Here is a 20,611-nt window from a genome sequence, read left to right on the forward strand (position 1 = left end):
AGAGCGATTTGGTGCCCTCTTCTGGCCTTGGAGGCCACTGCACTTAGGTGCGTTTATCTCCACACAGACACACCCATATACATAAATAAAAACAAAATCTTTTTTTTTTTAAATAAGTAAAAATAAAACAGAAGACATGAAGTTGGGGAGTACTTAGGGAAATTGAAGTAGTTGAAATAGAGTTGAATGTGATCATGTTTCTCTGTGTGTGTGTGTGTGTATTTATATTTATATACATATATGTATGTATACATATGAGATCCTCAAGAATAAAGAAAAATAATAAAAGGACCCATTTTCAACTTAAAAGATCACACATAAAATGATACATAATGTGAGGACTACAGTTGGTATGGAGTCTCCTAGTTATAAATTGTATTGATTGAGAAGGTGTTAACTGCTCTTGCTTCACAAAGTCTGTGCATGGGAAAAACAATTATGAAAAATGATGGATATGCTATTTTGTTCCACTATAGTAAACATTTTAACATATATGTATCTTATAACATCATGTTATATAGCTCACATATGTACAGTATATTTTATTTGTAAAATGAAAAAAGTACTAAAGTACTGTTATTCAATTGAATTAGTGTAGGTTAAAAATAAAAATCTAAAACTTTATTATCTGGATTCAAAATCTGGCTCTGGTACTTGCCAGCTGTATAATGTGGGATGAGAAACTTAAGAGGAGAGATACTGCAGGTGAGGGAAGTTGAGATCATGATGGGAGGACGTGCAGAGATGACCGGCCACACTAGTGGAACCCCATGAACTGTGGACTGGTGGCTGTGGAACCCCACATGGGACTGGACTAAGCCCTCTGGATACAGAAGACAGTTGTTTGGCTCAAACTGTTTTGGGGGCACCCGGGCAGGGGGATCGGGATCTGTCCCTGGTCTATGGGCAGGCTTCTGGAACCCGGTGCCTGTGGTGGGACACCTTGCACAGCCTTGGTGCAGTGGGAGGGTGCTTGGGCCTGCCTGGGCTCAGTGTGCTGGGCTCTGCTGACTCCCCATGGGAGACCTTGATTTGGGGGATGTGGGGATGTAGGGTGGCTTGGGAAAGAGGGCTGGGGAGTGGGAGGAGGGAGGAGGGGGGATCTGTGAATAGCATGTGGAGTGAGTAGAAAATTTCTTAATAAAGAAAAATGAAAAAAAAAGCATACAATAGCAAGGCAAAATAATGGTAATATTTCCCTATGACATGACTGTAAGTATCAGACACAAAGCATGGATAATAGTTAGAACATTGCATAATATAACAGGTACCCAGTAGGTATCAGTTACGTTTAGCAACTCCAGGCACTGAGATGAATACTATATAGTCTGACTTGGTGGTACAAGCCTGTAATCCTAGCTACATATGAGGCTGAGGCTAGATCTCAAGTTCAAGGATTGTGTGGACTACAGAGGGAGTTATAAGGCCATCCTAAGCATCTTAGTGAGACTCTCAAAATCAACAGTAATAAGAGGGTTTGGAGTGTAGTTCAGTGGTAGACTCTTCGCCTGCTATATGAAAGGCCCTAGGTTCAACCCCAAATACTTAAAAAAGAAAATCATCTTTGTATCTCAGTCACCTACAGCTCCCGACCCTCCCACCCTACAGGGGAAGTGACATCCTTTGCACATGGCTAGAGCACTCCCCTCTGGACTTGAATAGTACTCATTTGGTTGGACCATTTTTCCTAGGAAATTGTATTCATTCTTTGCAGTGCACCAAGACCCTTAAAACCTAAGCAATTCTTTTCAACTTTATCCCAGAATCATATTTCCACAGACAACAAATGCTATTTGCAGCACTGCTAAAAACTCATCTATTTCCTATGAAATAAGCTGGTTCCTGATGAATTGCCACAGGAAAGACAAGGACAATGGGGTGCTTAGAGGTTGGTAGTCTCTCGGGTGGCACTATACAAGGTCTGACTTTGGTAGAGTCTTACAGCTTTGATATTTAACAGGTTCAGTAAAAGAGATGGAAGAGAAAGCTGTGCTTGTGTTTGGCATGAAGTGGGGGAGATGGGGGAGAGCATGTGAGCCTGGAGACACAGTGAGCGAGGAAGGAGTTTTACAGTGCTCTTGTTGCTTATGGCAGGATTTAGTCCAAATAAAAAACCCTGGGATTGGCCGTAAAATGAAGGGCTTCTTTCTCTCATCCCTGAATCGGAGTGATTCTGAAGGAGGGCAATGCATGGGGAAGGCGGGAGAGAGGAGGGAGAGAGAGTTCAAAGCAACTATTATTGTCAACAAATAATGGAGAAAATCAGTACTGGCTGCATAATGTTTGAGAATCTGTGCCAGCATCTATAGCAGGATGCCACCTGCAAGCTGGTCACTGTGACATTCTGAAATGAAACCAAAGGGAGGCGAACATGGTAACCAGCAGCTGTGGGACTTCAGACTGCTGCAACCTGAGTAGAAAGTAACCAGTGTCGCCAAAGAGCTCTCACGCATAGCCATGTTTCCCAGGGTGGCCAGTGTCCCACAGACAATGGATGATTTAGCTACAGCCTCCTAATCAACCTGCCAGAAACTGAAATATAAGATCAGGGAGACAGAGTAACTAATGAAGCAATGATTAAAAAGGAAGATCCTCAAATAGTCACAGATAAGCAATCTGTTTTCCTTTCCACATTGAGTACAGGCTCATTGTTCCCAAACTCCCCCACTACAGTGTGGAGAGAGGCCTCCTATAGGAAGGAAGGGAACTTGTATTGTGTCCCTTCTACCTTTATCAGAAGGGAGGGCACAGTCTTGATCCCAGACAGAGGCACAGAAGGAAAGTGGCAAGAGAAAGCATTGCCTGAGAAAGCGTTCCTATTCCCATGGACTCTTACTACAGCAGCCCCATAGCCAAGAAGAGGCAGAACTGCTCTCTCCCTCCTGAGCCCATCTACCCATCTGGGCAGCATAGAGCTTCTAGTCCCCAGGCCATGCTGCTGGCCCTGTGGACCTTGCCAGAAGCAAAACAAAACAAAGAACAAGAGATCTCTTTCTACTTTAGACTGGAGATCTCCTTCTACTTTAGACTGCAGCTAAACCATCCATCCATATCCGAGGTCCTCAGACTCTTTGGCAATGAAGACACTGCCCAAGTGTTACTCTGAGAACAGGTGACATTCTAAGCAAGTAGCTATTCAGCCCCAGTGAGGAGGATTTACAAGCAGGCTTTAATGTAAAACCATAGTCCTTGCTCAATAAATTCTTGCTAAGTGAATGTGTGGGGCTTGTAAATGTTCAAAGTCAACATGAGAAAGAAATAATAATACCTAGATGAGATATGACACAGGACTAGTTTAAAGAAAACAATGAACACGTGCACGCACGTGCGCACGCGCATAGATAATAAATTACACAGCATCAAAGGAGTGGGTCAAAATTCTAGTTGTACCTGCACACCTGCTTTTTTTAGAGAAGGTGGGAGCTAAGGGTGGGGAGGTAGGAAAGGCAGCAGTGGCAGCGTGCACTGGTACTTCTGACTGTGACTGATGTCCTGTGCCCTATTCTCGCTCACATAGAAAATGAGAAGACAATCACTCCAGATACAGGACCATCTGAGTTCCTGTGTCCATTCCCTGTGCCCAGACTCATGTGGGAGACCCTTCTAGCCAGTGGGCCTTGACACTCAAGATTCCTAGTAGAAGAAAGCCAAAGAGCCTTTCTTTTCTATTTCTCTCATTCATGTTTTCCAGCCTATACTCTATCTTTTCTCTCTCTCCCTCCCTCCTTTTTGACTCTCTCCCTCTCTCCCCTTTCTTCCTCTCCCTCTTTCCCTCCCTACCCTTCTCTATTTCTCCTCTCTTTCCCCACTAATGAAAAGAGAAAACTTCATTTTGAGGATTCTTCACTTAGGGACCTAAGAGGGAAATTCATTTCTCTTGAAGCTTCTAGTTATTTTTCCAGAGGGCTCCATAACTATAGCAACAATTACTTCTAAGAGAGGCTTCATCAAATTTGCCATGGCTCCATCTCTGCTAAATTGGCCTGACTGTCCCTCTATCTCTCCATGGGTCTCTCCCACTCCCCCACCCACACATAGCCTGCTATATACCAAACAGGGTTTATTTCAAAACACTGCCTTTCCACTTAATCAGTGTGCAAATGTCTTAGCTGCTCTTATGAGGTTTAAATTGGAATATGAAGGGATGAAGACATCGAACACCTACCTCTTTCATGGAGTCCCATACTATTACCCCCAGTGTTATCAGGGACAGTTATTTTTACAAGCAACGTTCACAAGACAACTATATGAAGAAGTAAGGAAGACTACTGTAGCAGTATCTAGATTTTTAAAGTGTCACTCATGGAGTGACATCCACTACACTCATCCTTGCTTTTACCGTCCCTGTCAGTTTATGACATTTCACAAAAATACAAAAACCATTACAGAGTTTGGAAAATATGAATACTTGAAACTCATCATTGGTTACCATCTTGTAAATGCCAACCTAACCAAGGTGAAAATGTGGTTGTACTAATCAAAGTAACCACAAAACCCATTAAAAAAATGGCAAATGTGAAAGTGTCTAGTGATTAACTTGAAGGAGAAAGATCCCATTTTGAATACTTATTTCATATACCAAATGCATACTTAGGTAGCATTTTTTAGTAAATAGGTATTTAAGCATATTTTAGCATTTAAGTAATATGTATAAATCTGATTTGATATTTTATTTCTTTTCTTTTTAAAAGAACCATTGTAAATGCTTTCAGCCTCACCATCTAAGAAGAAGCAATACATTGTCTCAGAGATCCCACCAGAGATGACCACTCAGGCAATCTATGGCCAATTGAAAGTCTTCACTCCAGCCAACTGGGACTTCACTCAGGTATAAGGGACCCAAGCATAGCCCCAAGCATTTAGAGCAAGAGGATTTTAAAGGCAAAAACCACATCCTGGTATCTCCTCTGCAGCTGCAGGGGAAGGGAGGTTTTTGTGCAAGTAAGCAGTTTAACAAAAGCTAAGATAAGCAGCTGGAGGGGGAGGTTTGCACAGGTTTGCACAAGCAAACAGTTTAACTGAAGCCATGTTAAGTTAGCTGGGGCATCTTGACCTCAGATTCTTAGAACAGAATTGGGTGGTTTTTCTCATAGGATTCTCCATTAAGGAAATCAAATTCTAATAAAACCTAAAATGGCCTCAGCATGAATACAAATGGAGGAACCTCTGCACTGTCTTGCCCCGTCACAATGTGTCTGTAGCCCCGGAAAGATTGGAACGCATGGCAAAGGGAAAGTTTTGGAGCAATGCCTTGCATCTTCCCATCCCAAGCCTCCTTTCCCCACATAAACACACGGCCCAGCCTTCCTTTCCTGTACTGATCAGTGCTAGTTGTCCATGCACCCAGCTGGGCACAAAGAATATCAAGGGCGACCTCTGGGGACAGTTGGGCCTCACTCCTCTTGAGCTTCATAGATTTAAAACAATAGTTTGAACTGCATGAGGAAATACAGTGAGGCAGTGATGGAAAATGGAATAAAAATTCTCCCTGGTCGAGACAGGTAGAAAGGCCACTAGAAATACCAAGCTTGTCTCCCATGAACTTGATTTTTAATATTAAGACCTTCCTCTACAGGAGGACATTTGCTAAAATGTTATCTAAACTTAATTTCAAGAAGACAAGCGCATGGCTGGAATTGAAGCCAAGAGCTTGCTTTCCAATGCGGAAATCCTTGGCCCTCAGGGGAAAGCAGCTCCTTTGAGCTGTACTGGAGGCAGCCTTAGAACAGGAAGAGCCATGGTCTCCCTGCTGCTTGGCCTGTCTCTTCTTTTTCCCTGTTTGGGCTTCCCTAGCACTGGACCTTAAGCTTTGCAGTCCCCCTCAAAGCCCCACCCCGCACAAGTGGCTTTGTTCTTTCATTCAGTTCAGGGAGTATGCTTGGGCATACTGTCAGTCAACAGGCCCTCCTATGGCTCAGCCCAGAGCCTATTTTTAGGCTTTCAGTTCCTCTTCATCCCTTTTCTTTTCTCTTCACTTTATTGATCACCTACATGGTTTTGTTCCCAAAATTCAACAGTGATATGGGAATCAGTCTGCCCGGCTCTCTCTGTTCTTTCTTGTTTTCCCACAGTAACCATGAAGCCTTTCATTTTAAGGGTTTATTGCTAATAACTACAGAGGAAAAAAATCAGCCCCCAAACTAACAGTGACAATAAATACAGGGAAGTTCCAAACCTGAAGAAATCCTTCAAAGTTTACACAGCATTGGTCTCCAGGCTACAGTTATGGTTTCCTTTTAAAATGGTATTTGAAAACTACATTTGATTTCTGTTCCTTCTTTTTATTTCTAAAGTTGGAGCCCATTAAATCTTCCATTTCCCAACACAGGCATAGTGACCATCTTTCAGCCATAAGGACCTTTGACTCTGAGCAGCTCCATCTCATGTCAAATGAGTCCTTGGACCATCAATTAAACAAACAGTTACTCTCTATTCAAATTTCCACCCCTATAGATCCAAATTGAATTTGATCCTTAAGCTACACTAAGTGACTAGTAATTACTTACCATGCTACCAATACAGAGGCAATTGTATTAAGAAAGATTCCATGGACTGGGGGGCAAGATAAAGGAATGATGGAATGATGCTTGGGGGTTGGGGGAATCAGACATGACAGTCCTGTAGAGAATGGAAACCGACCACCTGTCCTGATGCCTGGAAAGAAGCCCTTGCTGAGCCATGTGTTAGTCTGTCCAGTGTTAGAGGGTGTCAAGTCGATATAGATTATCCTAAGAACCATTCTAAGTCCTTCTTTATACTAAGACAAGACAAGTTGAGGTATTCAAATGGAATATAAATTCCAACTGATGTGAATCATGACAAAGCACACTTGAGGAGCCAGATCAAAGAGCTGCAGTTTTGAATTCAGTCTGACATCCCATCAGTGTGCAGGAGGCACACAGTATTCAGGGCACAATCCTAGGCACCCAGCAACAGTGAACAATATCTCTGCCCTATATGGGCTTTACACTGGACAAATGTAAAACCAAAGCTGACTACACATGTGGGTGTTGAAAAGTAGCAGCACAGATAACCAAAAGCTGAAGACCATCTGCTCATCACTAACAGAAGCTCCCCCTGCCCTGCTCCCTACCTGGCTGAGGAAAGCAAGGTGGGGGGTGACTGGGGCTCTAAGCAAACCCAAACACAACAAGGAGGTGCCAAGCAACAATTTGCCTTACAGTAACCGACTTCCCAAATGGGTGCAGGGCCATGTTTTGTATGTTAATTATATGTATCCATTAAAAAACAGAACTGTTTAATGGATATCTATTATATTAGGAATATATATATATCAGGTGATGGCGTGACTTGTTCAGAAAAAGGCAGGGGGAGATCATGACAATAATCACCACAACAACACCACAGCAGACAAATGCTAAGGTTTTGGGTTAGAGCCGAAATGGCTACCTAAAATATGTCTTCACTTGGTGTTTTAAGGCTTATAGGCTTATTACAGGAATTGATTAAGTATAAACTGCCACCTAGTTGTAAAGGCCATTTCTAACTGAGACTGTCTCTAGAATTCCCTTAACTCAAAATTCAAAATTCACTAGCACTCTACTGGGCTGCAGGCTACAAAAGGCCGTACTGTGTCTAATTCCCTCTAAGTACAAGAATGACTTAAGTAGTTAATGAAGAGAGGTTTTCTCCAAACTTTAGCCTCCTTCCCCAAGGCCCTGGCCTCATCCCTTCATCTTTGATAATTCACCTCACCTTTCCCAGATAAGAAAGAGAGTTTCCCACCTAGTGTCATGGCCGGGCTGCTTGCTAACTATTAACAATTGCGTTGATCGCAGAGATTGGCTGGGCAACAAAGAATGATGGAAATTACAGAGCAATGCACAGGAGCCTTGACCAGCAGCTCTTTGCTCTGGAATGGAGGACTTTCCCTTCATTGTGTCACATTTTTAAACACTGTGAGACCCTTCCCAAATGTTTGGAGGGAAGAGTTTGTCAAGACTTCTCTTTCTCTGCTCGATCCATGCCTCCTGCATGACTTATGAGACTTCATAAAAACAGGGCCCCATGTAACCTGCAGTGGTATTACAGAATTCCTGAGGTAACTATGCAGATTAGACCCTTCTATGATCCTGGGCAACTTTAATTTAAGGCAACATGCTAATTAAGTACTAAAAGGTGGTGCAGGCAGCAAGAACAGAGGGAGTTCAGGGTAGGGAGAAAGTTCATGTCCTTCTCAATTCAATTTATAAAGACGACCAAGGATTTTTATTCTCTTTGCCCTTAACTTCTCCCTTACTCCCTTCTGAGACACACCACCACGACCACCGACCACCCCACAACCATACTACATTCCTTCCTGGCAATGACAGGTGAATGGAAGGTAGCAACCAAAGAGAAATCCAATTTGTGTAAGCACCCAATGAATACCTACTATGTGCCATCACGGTGCTTGATAGTGACAATGAAAACTGCCAAGAATCACTCACCAGTCCCATGAAACTTGTAGTCAGGGTGGAGGATGGGTGAGCATGTCAGCAAATTCCAGGCGCTGAGGGTGAGAAGTGCTTCAATAGTGGGATGCACTGCTGGGGAGGCAGAGGAGCAGCTGGCAGGAGGGAGCACCCTGCAAACTTCAGGTGCAGGCAAGTGATGCTCTCCTACAATACTTACACTCCTGAACTCTGAGAACCTTCTGGGAACCCCAGATAGATAAAAAGGTGCATGAGGGTGGATATGCACACATAAATTTGATGTACAAGTGGAGGTAAAACTGTGCCAGACTTTTTAAAAGAAAAGCTAAAGCGGGATTATTGCATAGTGATAAAATGTAAAGCACTTTTCAAATGTTTTGTGGCAATAAAAGACACTTCTGCTAAGCATTTGTGCTAAAGAATGTTGTATGCACATCATAAACACTTTTTGTCAGATTTGTATTCTTCTGTAATTTGAGGTAAAACTTCACTTTGTGGTGTTTTTTGGTTTTTTGTTTGTTTGTTTGTTTGTTTTGTTTTGTTTTTAGGGCAAAACACCAACAAACAAATGGAGGTCAAACCCAATACTGGGTGTGATTCAAAATTTCCAGTTGGAGGAGGCATCAGCACCATCACTGATACAAAAGTCTATATCTAGATTCTAGGCTAGGGCCCTCCTTTGGGTCCAGAAACATGATTCCAAAGCCCAGGATATTTTAATAGAAGACCTAAAAAAGTATTTTGGCCAATGGGAATAAAAACAAAAATTTCTAAAAATAATGTCACCAGAAAAACCTCAGTAAGTTTAGTAAGTTTATACATACACTCATGCACACACACAAAACACAAACATACATTTCCTCCCATGTTCAAGTTAATGACTTGCTTAAACTTCATATACATTCCCTGTCATGAGATTCACTGGCCTTGATTAAGCCTCAGCTTTGGGTTTTTTTATTAGGTCACCAGGTGATTACTGAAACTTGGATACTGACTGTTCAAACTATTTAATCACAGCACTGTCTCTGTCTATCCTTTTCCTGAAATAGCTTAATGAATGGTTGCAACTTCTCCTAGCCATGAGGAGTCCTTCAGTGAGAGCCACTGTCACAAAGACTAGCTTCTATTGTTGGAAGACTATGGGTGCACCCATGAAAAGATGAAGTTGAAATTTCACTCTAGGGTTCACTCTCAATGAAGTGACTCTAATAAAAGAGAATCAAGGTAGATCGTTAGAATCTAGATGTTCACCTGAGAAAGAATTAAAAGTGACCAAAGAAGTTTGCACTCAAGTCAGAAATACAGACAGGTCCTCAAACTTACAGCTATGGTCCTGTGGGCAATCCTGAAAGTGGCCCTTTAACAAGGCCATTATTTGAATATCTGGAAGAAACAAAGAAATGCAAAGCCATAGAGAGCAACCTGTATTAAAACCTGGTACACATTTGCTAGTTTTGCACATAGACAAAAGTATAACTCTCTTTTCAAAATTTATTGCTTTGGACAGTTATACACATAGCATACTTCGGGATAGATTGACTTTGCTACTCATCCTTACTCAGTGGCATCATTCTTTACATCGTTGTTCTAATGACACTGTTCTTTCTTTCTTTATTTATTTATTAGTATTTATTATTTATTTATTCTTCTCTCATATATTACATCCTGATCAGAGCTTTCCCTCCCTCCTCTCTTCTCAGCCCTTCTCCTCCAGGTCCCCCCTTCCCAGATCCACTCCTCCTCTGTTTCCCTTCAGAAAAAAGCAGGCCTCCCAGAGATATCAACCAAACATGGCATAGCAAGTTGCAATAAGATTAGGCACATTGTCTCATAGGCAACCCAGTAGGAGAAAAAGGGTCCCAAAGGCAGACAAAAGAGTCAGAGACAGCCCACTCCTACTATTAGGAGTTCCACAAGGACACCAAGCTACCACAATCATAACATATATGCAGAAGATCTAGGTCAGACCATGCAGGCTCCCTGGTTGTTGGTTCAGTCTCTGTGAGTCCTATGAGCCCTGGTTAGTTGATTCTGTGAGCTGTGTTCTTAAGGTGTCCTTGTCCCCTCTGGCTCCTACAAGCCTTCCTCCCTATCTCCATGGTATTCCCTGAACTCCACCTAAAGTTTGCCTGAGGGTCTCTGCATCTACTCCTATCAGTTGCTGGTCAAAGCTTCACTGATAATGATTATGTTAGGATCTAGTCTATGAGTATAGCAGAATATCATTAGGAATCATTTCATTGACTTTTTAAAAGTAACTATCTTTCACTCATTTGTTTGATGTGTCTAAGGTACTTAGCATGGTTAGCTATTTCTTCCTTCTCAAAATGTGTCCCTTGACTTTTGTGGAGAAGTTTCTATTCTGGCTTTCCCTTTCTAAATTTTGCTCATTGACCTTTATGTATTGACCCTCCCCTTTAAATTGCATTGGCATAGGCATCCCAGCCTTGGTCCTCTATTTGGCAAAACCTCCCACTGATAATTGGATTCTGTCTCCACCTTCCTTATTGTGACTCCATGTCTTTTTGTGATGAACTAATGCAAATATAAAATGACATTTTCCACTTCTTCCTGGTGGATTTTTACATGTTTGGGGCTTATCCTCATTCAGATGAACAGACTCCATAGACTAAACAACTCTGGGTGTCAGGTTCTACATGTGGGTGTGGTGAAGTTCCAGTGATGAGTGGGATTGTGATGAACCTTTTGAAACATTGGCTTCTTCCAGAGCATTGCCTTTGAGGTTAGTTTAAAGGAATCCACTACAGTGTGAATCACATCTGTATCATCAGTACCCACAATTTACAAGTGGTAAACTAGGACTCCATCCTCTTTAAGGCACCTGATTAGAACAGTGAGAATGTTTGCTAGGCCATTTTGGAAGTAGAATCTAGAAGAGAGTTTTTCATGGTATCTGTCATCAATGTGTAAAGAGAACCTAATACGAGAACAGCAACATGACAATTTGAGACTTTAACTGTGGTTTCCTCCCTGGTCCTAAGAACTTCTTTGCCCTTTCCTCTCCCATTTAGTAGAAATATTCAATTACTTTATGGGAATATCATTATAGCAAAGCATGAAAGGTCAGTATTGTTTTTTTTTGAGTCTCAAAATAACATCTTGAAATGATTTCCAGAGAAAATCGTTGGAGAAGAAATCTTTTGATCTTTTGTGTTTCAAAATCTTGTTTTTCTGTTTTGTGAGTATCAAAAGCAAAAGTTTTGAAAGATTCTGAAACTAAAGTTTATTCACTATGAACACAGGCTCAGGGAAAGCAAGAAGGCAAAGACCACCCTGCAGTAGACCAGGTAAAGGTTCTAGCAGCTGGAGTGAGGGAAAATCAAAGAAGCAGAAATGGGCTTAGATGTCAAGAATTCTGTGAGAAAAAGTCCCTTTCCTACCCTATGCTCTCCATCAGGTTTTAAGGTGAAGCGTAATAGAAATTCCAGAAAACTTTAAGACTCTGAGACCAGAGAGGATCCATGCTTGTGGACCAGATAAGGACCAGTGAGCCACCAGCAGGAGCATTATACAAAGAAACCAAAGGCCCTGTTTGTCCATCTCTGAAATGTCTTTGGGGAAACAAGGATTTTTTCTTTCACATCATAGGAAATGTAAGGAACTCGGAGCATTTTTTTGAGACAAAGTCCACATATCTCTACCTGGTCTTATATTCACTATGTGGACCAAATTATTCCCAAACTGTGATGATCTTCTTGCTGCCTCCCAAGTGCTGGGATTACAGGTGTGAACCACCACATCTAGCAAACCTGTCAGTTTCTACAGGAAGCAGAGTATTTTGAGTGGAAATCTCTCTACAGACAACACAAAAATGCATACTTCCCAATGGATGCCAGGGGAATAAAGCAAAGATCAAAGACCAGACATCCCAGCTGTAGAGTGTTTGTGCTACATAAACTTCTGTGAACTAGAATTCAGAAGGAGAAAATTAAGAGGAGAAAACCCAAGTTCATCCTGGATTTCCCCATAGCAAATTTACTCATGAGTAGAAATATAATTAAGCCATGAAAATATATTAATTTACATCTCTATAACTCCAATATCTATCTATCTATCCATCCATCTTCTATCTACCTATCTGCCAATTCATCCATCCACCTATTGAGAGAAATAAAGTCTGTCTATGTAGCTCAGGCTGGCATCAAATTTCAACGCACAAATGATCCTTCTACCTCAAACTCTCATAGTTAGAGATAATGCACATGCCACTACACTCATCTGTAAGCCTAGAATTTATAATTCTTATACGTACTTTGCTAAGCATACTTAAAAAATACAAACAGGTCCTGGAGGTTGCGAGTAATCTTATATGATGAGCAGGTGCTTTAGCAAATCCAATAGATGACCAGTCTGTTGAAATCTCCGGTGTAACTTTCAATATCTTCTCCTTTTCTCTTTCCCCCAAAGACACCCTAGAGGACTTGAAGGAGAAGCCAAATGGGGGCAAACGCTGAGCAGAGTGAGAAAGAAAGTCCATCCAATGATGGTGTGAATACAAGTGTTTTCAAAACAACCCCAGGGGCTGAATGGGAAAACACTGCACAAAATGAGCAGTCATCCAAGTCCCCTTCAGGGACACTTGTCCCACTTCCAGCCTCAGAGCCACTGAAGGAGAAGAGAGCAGCATTATCTCAGAGCCATAGCTCATCAGTGCACTGCCATGGTGGCTGCTGCTTGCAGGTCTGCCTAAAGCAACAGCTCCCATCTCCAGCTGTGAGTGTCCCACAGGCTCCCAGCCTCCACAGAAAAAGCTGCTGAGTAAGAAACTGCACCCTCTCCTCAGAAAAAGCTTCTGAGTAAGAAACTACACCCTCTCCCGGCTCTGCATCCACTCCCAGAGTCTCTCAAGTCCTCTCTGCAGGGGCCTCCTGAAGCTGAACCCTTCCAACTGTAAAACAGACCTAACTTCCTCACCTGAGGAGTCAACAAAACTGTGTCCATGCCTGAAATTTAGCATTTGGAGCCTGAGCTTCCTAAGAATTTCAATTGAACATCTTTAGTCTCTTTGAACTAAGTGAGAATCTCATCATGTTGTTTGAATCTTAAGTGGTCTTTTAATAATAAAAACCCAGTAACAGATATTGGGGTAAAAACTGAAAGATCAGAGAAGCAGAACAAGCCACAGCCAACACCTATTAACTCACCAACTCCACAAATCCTCAGACTGAAAGCCTCTGGGTCCTCATCCCAATGAGTCTTAGCTGAACTGCCTTTGTTCCTGTTTCCTCAAGCCTTACATACCTTTCTCCACCCTGTGGTCACTTCCTGGGATTAAAGGTGTGTGTGCTTCACAGTACTGGGATTAAAGGTGTGTGCCACCACTGCCTGGCTCTGTTTCCAGCATGGCCTTGAATTCACAGAGATCCAGACAGATCTCTGCCTCCCTAGTGATAGGATTAAGGGTGTGTGCCACCACTGTCTGACCTCTATGTCTATTCTAGTGGCTGGCTCTGTCCTCCAATCCTCAGGCAAGTTTATTAGGGTACGCAATATATCACTACATTACCTACAGAAACCAGGAAATTCTTGGCTAGTTGAACTCCCCCAGGGTACTGTGAAGATTACATTAAATTTGGTTAGTGGACATTTAAACTGAGGTGGGTTAGGACGTGTTTCAAAATTAAATCTGAATGGTGTCCAATTCCATTTAAAATAAGTGAACAATATGCACGGTAGTTGAATTAAAGATACATTGATAGTTTGTAAAATAACTAACTGCAGCTGGGACAGCAAATGTGTTTGGGGAAACAAACTCTGCTGTGTATATTTTCTCTGCATCCCAACCTTAAATGGAGTACTTGGGAGCTCATTAGCTTTAATTGCTTTACCTGTGAATTTTCTTATTCTGTCTTGCATAGGAAAAGAAAATGTTGGTGAATTTTGCAGGCAGAGAATCATTTGAACCAACCACAATGGAGCAGTTACAATGGTCCAGGCAATGCTGTAGATCCAAAGAACCCTAAAACCAGGCTAAGGATCTAGAGAAGTCAAAGCTATCAAAGGAGACTACAGTGGGGGTGGATACATTGGGGGTGACCTCCAATAGCCCATGGTCAAAGGTATGGTCTGTAGCCCACAGTACTACTAAAAGGTAGGAGAAACAGAGATAGAACCTAGTGGGGGATTCTAAGTCATCTGGGGGAGTTGAAAGGAATGCAGAGAAACCACTAAGCCTCTCCTCTCTCTTTGCATATCAGCCACCATCCTCCTTGACCACACATTAATAGAATAATGCACCATGCTGCTAGAGACCCAAAGCAATGAGAACAAAAGTCCGTGGACTGAAACCTTTGGAAGGAAGTCCTAAAATAATCCTTGATCCCAATGCAGTCAGTCATTTCAGGTATTTTGCTGCCATGAGGGAAAGCCAACTAAACAGGCTTACACTCGCAAGTCAGTATAATACAATAGGAAAATGCTCTGCTAATTGTACAGTGACCACAGAATGGGAATCCAAAGAAACCATATACATGGGCTAAGGCAAGGAAACCAATATAAAAATAGGTGACTTCAAAGCTGAGATAGCCCCAGATCATCAAGGTCTCTAGGAGAGAGTGAAGAGCAAAGTTCCTGTAAGAAGGAAGAACAGGTAACGTGAAAATGTGCCAAGCATGGCTTGAGGAACTGTGGCTGCAAACAGATGGATAGGGTACAACATGAGAGGCTGAGAAAAGAACCAGGGCCTCTCTCAGGAAAAGCCCCGAGTGCCAAGCTAAGCACTGTCATTTTTATCCTGCAAAGTCACTGAAGACTTTAATGAGGGCAGCCACTTGATTGGAGAGAAAATGGGTTTCAGACAGAAGCAAGGAAGCCATCTGGAAGGAGAACTGTTGCAATGGTAGAAGGGAGATGGACAAAGGGGAATTAATCTAGACTCAGCAGAATGTCCTCTTTTACCCCAAAAAGTAATTGATTAAAAATATTTATCAGCGGGATAACTTAAAATATAGATTGAACCATATGAAATTGCTATTTTTGTAGGCCAACGATGATTGAGCATCAGCAATTTCATATAGTTCAATCTAATATAAAGCGCTGCCCATAAGCTACTCTGAATTTAGCAGAGACACAAGGAGCACATATCTGCAAAGAATCAAATTTCTAGAGCCAAGGATCATATCTGTGTAACTTGCTTTATACATTATCGACAACAGAATTGCCCAGAGCTAGATTCTTAATGCTCCAACAAGAGGGAAAAACTGTCAAAAATATTGCTTAGTGTTTGCTACTTCTTCTGTCTCCTCTTTGTTGTTTGCTTATTTAGAAGTGTGTTATAGAAGACAGGAAAAAAAATCACAATGTGGGCAGAATGGGGAAGCAAAAGAGAGTGAGATTGAAGGGAGTGGGGAGAAATAAGAAACAAGACAGCACTTGCCCAATGCTACCTGTGACCCAGCCACAACGTGGGGGTGCATTGCCTGAGAAAATTCAGAGAGGGTCCCCTAGGAACTTAGCTGGAGAGAAAGACAAAGCCAGCATGAGCAAAGGGAGCTAAGCAGGAGGACAGGGGGATTTGGAAAACATCTGGACTGCCTTTTCTCAGACTCCCTGCTACTCATCCAGTCCCTGGGTGCTGTGGGACAGAATTTTAATCTGGTTCTAGCCCTTCCCCCTCACATTCCTACCTTGTATTAACTGCAGATTAGGATGCATCTCCCTGTTCTGAAAGGACAATTCCTGTATACTGTTGTCTCTTTAGATTTAGAATAAGTGGAATTCATTTCTCTTGTGCTGGTTCTTTCTTTCCACCCTAAAGAATGAGTCAATCTCTTGCTCACTCCTTTTCTCTTGTTCAATTCTCACATAAATATCACACACACACACACACACACACACACACACACACACACACACACACACACATCTATACATACACGGTCCCTCTTGGGATGAAAATTAACATTAAACTGTTCTATTCAAGGAACCAAGACTCTGTTATCACACCCCAGAAAGTGATAAGTTGTAATTTCCACCATGTGGTGCTACTCAGAGCAGCAAAAGGAGAGAACTCTGAAAAGGCACAATGCAAGCAAGCCTGGAAATGTCGAGGGTCTGTTCTCACACCCCCTCTCCCCATCACTACCCTCACCATGCCATATGGCATGCAACAACTGTTCAGAGAAATGAGCTCACGCATTGAGCACACCCCTTTGGCTCTCCCCTGGACCCAGAAACATTCACAAACTACAGAAAGATTAAGTAGCCCCAGATCAAATTGCATCTCATAATCAAGAGGAAGTCTTGAGGAGTCATCATCAGTCTAGGAGTTTAGATCAGGATCTCTTGTCTAAATGGTCCCTCATCCACCTACATCTGGCATCACAGCCAGCCTCAGTGTGGCACCATGATCCAAGGGTTATAAGGACAGAAGAGGCCATACTGAAGATCCCTGCTAAGGAATTCCAAGACAATAGGCAGGTGGTCTGCAGATTCTTGTTCTGACATACTGAAGACCACTGCTGGGTCGCTAGGTTGGCGAGCTGGACATGAGACTTTACAACTGCTCCCACACTGGCATTTCCCTACTCATGAACCTGGATAGGCTTATGACTTGCATAGTCCAAAAGTGATGCAGGATGAGTTCTGATCTCTGGCTTTGAGAGCCTTGTCAGCTTCCTTTCTTACTGCCCTTGGCTAAACTGAACCCGCATGAAAGAGGTCAAGAACCTGATGGATGACAAGAGACAAATGGCTTCCCACCACATCCAACAGCCAGCTGACTGGCAGACAATCTGAGCGAAGCTGAAGTGTTAACTGCCAGCTGAATCTAGATGCCAGAATGAGGCCAGTTAAGACCAGCGGGACTTCTCCAGCTGATCCCAGACCAATTGTGAACTAAATACTAGTTGTTATTTAAAGCTGCCAGATTTTAGGGTGTTTGCTATCTTGTTTAAAAAAAAAAAGAAAGAAAAGAAAGCAAAACTGGTAGAAAGGTAGTTGGATAAGTCTCAATAAAAAAACATTCAGAATCTCTATAGAAGAGAAAAATATGTCTTTGATTTTCAGAAAAAATATTAAATTTCCTGTCATAGCTTCTTTGCACAGAAATATTTATAACTGGCATTGTGCGTTTTTCTATTTCTTAAACAAATAAGAAGGTACAATTTAACCTTTCTTCAGAACTATAAAACAGAAGTCTTTCACTAGGCTACAGTTGCAGGATGTCTTCAAGGCACTAGTGAAGCCCACAGAGAAACGCTGACATGCTTAAGAAATTCTTTTCTCCTGTGATGCTATCTTTGATCCTCTATTATTTTACTCTGTACCTTTATAGAAAACACTGTGATTTTTAATGAATTTGGGGCAAAGAATGATACTCTGCATTGTGGGTTGAATGTGAAACGTTCCCCATAGGCTCCTGTGTTTGATGGCTTGGACTCTGGCTGGGCACTCCTTCAGAAAGCCTAAAGCCTTTAGGAGGTCAGTCCTCCACAAGCAGATTATCAAAGGTAAGCCTTGTTTTGTAACATGACCCCATTTCCTAGCCACTTTCTGCTTCCTGACTGCGGAACAACATGACAAGCCAGCTCGTGCACCTGTTGCCAAGTTTTCCTCGACAGATGGACGGTATCTTCCCAAATGGTTAGCAAAAGTAAGCCTTGCTTCTCTTCTGTCCCTACTCAGTCAGCTGTTCTATTATAACAACAAGAAAAGTAACTAATGCACCCTGCATTTCACGTTTCTTACCGCTGATTGTGTATTCTTACTCCAACTGGTACAATATCTCCACTACCGTGGAGCAGGAATAGTCTGTGTAGGTGCTAGAAAACAGCCATATAGTGATGTGAGCAACTTATCAAGCACTTTGAAAAATCAGCTAAGTTAGGACTTGAGAGAAGGCTCAGCCATTGATGACTAGGCTCACAACCCAAAATTAGCTAAGGCAGTCAAAAACATAGAAAACATAACTTGAGACTAGCCCTAGAAGACTTAAAACCATTAAAGAAATTAAGCATGTCATGTTATTAGAATATTTCCACAAAGTATTAGGAGGATCAGTTCTGGAGTGCATATAGATATGATACCATACACAAGTTAGTTTTATTTCTGGGAAACAAAAAAAGAATAATTTAGAGATAGATCACCTTAGAAGACAGATATGCTAATTATTTTATTTCCACTATTATACAATGCATACATGTATCAAAATACAAGCCTGCAATGGTGAGGGCAAGGGAAAGACACCCTCCCCCACCCCTTGCCCCTGCTACCTGTGGCCCATGAAGGAGCTGACTCTCCCCCTTACCAACTACAGCACTCAAGAAAGTGTGCCCTGCATATCACCTGGGCAGCACAGCAAAGCTGACCCTATTGGCAGGGATACAGGTGAACTGGCCCAGAGAACTTGAGCATGGGAGATCTGGCCCGCCCCTTGTCTGAGATGTGGTAGTGGTGGTGGTGATGGTAGTGGTGAGGGAGGAGATGCCCCCCACACCTTGCTGCCTGTGGCTGGTGGGAGACTTGTCCCTGAGGTCATAAGAGCAGGAGAGCTGTTCCTGCCCCTTACCAGCTGTGAAATAGTCAGGGCAATGCTGGAGAGCTCTCCCTGGTGGTAAGGACAGGGGAGAGCTGGCAGGTTGACCAACCCTGCAACTACCCAGACCCAGAACAAGGGTGATGAGTTGGCCCATCCCAACATCCATACCATCCATGTACATGTTCTTGGGAGTACCTGAAGGGGCCAGTCCTGCAGACCCAAAGCTATAGGAGTTCCATGACACAGGACAACAACAGGATATCCACAGGGAGTCCCCGTGAGGGCCCAGCATTGATAGTGTAGCAGAAACCAGAGGCCTCAAACCAGACCAATGACTCTCTGGAATGAACACTTGCAAGTAAAGATATATGGATAAAAGGGTTTACTGTGTGACTCACTGTGTCACAGTACAGCTTCCATGACAAGATTTTTTCCTTTTCGTTTGTCTTTTTTTCTCTTGAATTTTATTTTATTGGGGGAGGGGAGTCAAGGATTACAAGGGCAGAGGGCAGATATGAAGGGACGGGGAAATAAATGGGATGAAGATGCATGATGTGAAAGACACCAAGAATAAATAAAAAGAAAATTTTAAAAATTACCATGTACCATATACATATGTACAAACACTAGGCATCATAAAAATAAACCAAGAAATTCAATCAACTTGCTTACCTATGAAAGTAATGAAACCAAAATAGTAGATCAGTACTTTAAAAAAAAATTACATTTTAAACTGAGAAAAAAAAAATCATACAGCTACATCTTACTGTGCTCATATTTTCCTGCTTCTTCTAGCCAAAGCCATGAACTGAGGGGGGAGATTGTTAGGGTTGTTCACAATAACCAAATTGAAAAAACAGAAAACAAAAAACTATTGCTAAAGCCACCGCACACTTTGGATGCAGAATACAGAGAAATCAACCTTGGGTTGACCGGAAAACTCACTCCTGCTGGCTAGCTTTTGTAGTGTTGAAAGCGCAAGCCCGGCTACTGGCAGAGAAACAGTGTCTCCTGCCTTATCCGGCCCTGGACCCAGCATGGTACAATACTAACATGCCAGGCAAGATGTGCCCACTAAGCCAGGCGGTGGTGGCGCACGCCTTTAATCCCAGCTCTTGGGAGGCAGAGCCAGGCGGATCTCTGCGAGTTCCAGGAAAGGCACAAAGCTACACAGAGAAACCCTGTCTCGAAAAACAAAACAAACAAGAAAAAAGATGTGCACACTGGTGCAGTCGTGGCAAGACTGTTTATGGGGTAACCAAAGGCTCTCTTGGTTGGATTGGAGGCCTGCTCTATAGGAGGAAATTTATGCCTTAGGCCTTGAGGAGGAACCTACTGCTGTTTTTTCTAAATGGTCGTGTTGTCAAACATGTGTTTGTGTTTATATACATGTTTTCGTGCAGCTCTCAACTTTAGTCACAGTAGGTTCTTATTGCAGTGGGCAATGGTTAATGCAAAGACTCACAACTTTTCAAACGCTGAGAGTAAGTGACTATGAATGCTTGCTCAGTCATGGGTAGGACTTCTATACCAACTTGCCCCACCCACTCCACCTACAAAGGCTCCTTAGAATGTCTAGAAAGAAGGGGCAGAATGGACAGTGTCAGAGCCAGAGGATGGGGAGGAGTACTGGTAAGTACTGTCTTCTGACATAACAGAAGACAGTACTTATGCACTC

This window comes from Onychomys torridus, chromosome 11 (assembly GCF_903995425.1).
Source record: "Onychomys torridus chromosome 11, mOncTor1.1, whole genome shotgun sequence".
Classification (NCBI taxonomy): Eukaryota; Metazoa; Chordata; class Mammalia; order Rodentia; family Cricetidae; genus Onychomys; species Onychomys torridus.